Source organism: Belonocnema kinseyi, chromosome 10 (genome assembly GCF_010883055.1).
Source record: "Belonocnema kinseyi isolate 2016_QV_RU_SX_M_011 chromosome 10, B_treatae_v1, whole genome shotgun sequence".
NCBI classification, from domain to species: domain Eukaryota; kingdom Metazoa; phylum Arthropoda; class Insecta; order Hymenoptera; family Cynipidae; genus Belonocnema; species Belonocnema kinseyi.
The window spans coordinates 100,171,717-100,172,699 of NC_046666.1; the positions used below are offsets into that span (position 1 = coordinate 100,171,717).

At 39.6% G+C, this 983-nt stretch overlaps 2 protein-coding genes across 2 annotated transcripts in view; one reads left to right on the top strand and one right to left on the bottom strand.

Annotated features, from left to right (window-relative positions):
- The window catches only part of LOC117181495 (nuclear nucleic acid-binding protein C1D), an 85,756-nt gene that overhangs the window by 10,176 nt on the left and 74,597 nt on the right, over window positions 1-983 (top strand). The window lies entirely within an intron of this gene.
- Window positions 1-983, bottom strand: part of LOC117181293 — a 39,006-nt gene that overhangs the window by 693 nt on the left and 37,330 nt on the right. The window lies entirely within an intron of this gene.

Genomic DNA, 983 nt, shown 5'->3' on the forward strand with positions numbered 1-983 from the left:
CCCCCCCCCCCCCAATATTTGGTCAAATGTCCACGTTTTGAGACCCTCTGGAATGGAAAAACAGGTTTCTACGATGTGTCTATATGTATGACTTTTCGATAAGAAGACAGCTACTAAGAGAGTTATAGAATTTTTTAAATATTTGAAGAAAAAGAAAGTTAAGATTTGAAGCCAAAAAAATCTCGATACGAAAGAAATTAAAGAGATACAATTCTAATATTAAATTGAAATATACCTTCCACATATCATTTCCTGGTTTCAAATTATTAATTGGAGTTCTACAGTTCATTTCGGTGATTAGATTTCACACCTCGACAAAGATTGTTTGAGGGTTGACAATCTGTGAGGTACAAATGCTCTTTTCCTAATTTGAAATTAACTTTCAATTAAAAACCATCCTTCTTTTCCATATTCAGTAAAGCCAAAGATATTAGGTCCTAGATACGGCATGGGTCAGTGGTGGGGACGGCCGATATATTTATCTAACTACATTTTCGACTATATCGAGGTGCTGCTCTCTTCAACTTTTCACCGTTTCTATGGCAACCGCGTCCTCCTAGCACGTCAGCGGGCGAGGTGGGGCCGGGGCGCACACCGAAAGTTGTTGAATTCCAAACCAAACGTGATTTTCTGTTTCTCGTTCTCGCGTTCGCCTTCGCCATCACTATATAGACCGTGGGCTCACAACGTAAATGGGAGCGTGAAACGGATAATGCCAGTTTTCACATGAGATGTTCGTCTGATGATGACGAACGTAAAAATGGGTGCCTGGCAGGTGTGAGTGGATGCGTTCACCTGTGGCGACCTGTCAAAGGTGCGAATTTTTGGCAGTTAACTTACGTGACTCGGATAAGGTTGAAAATTGGTGTACATGTAATAACTGATTTTACAGGAAAAAGTTTGAAACAAAAGTTGGTCCACTCCCAGAGATGCATATTTTCATCGGTATATAATTTTTTGATAAAATTGATATATTTGGAGAA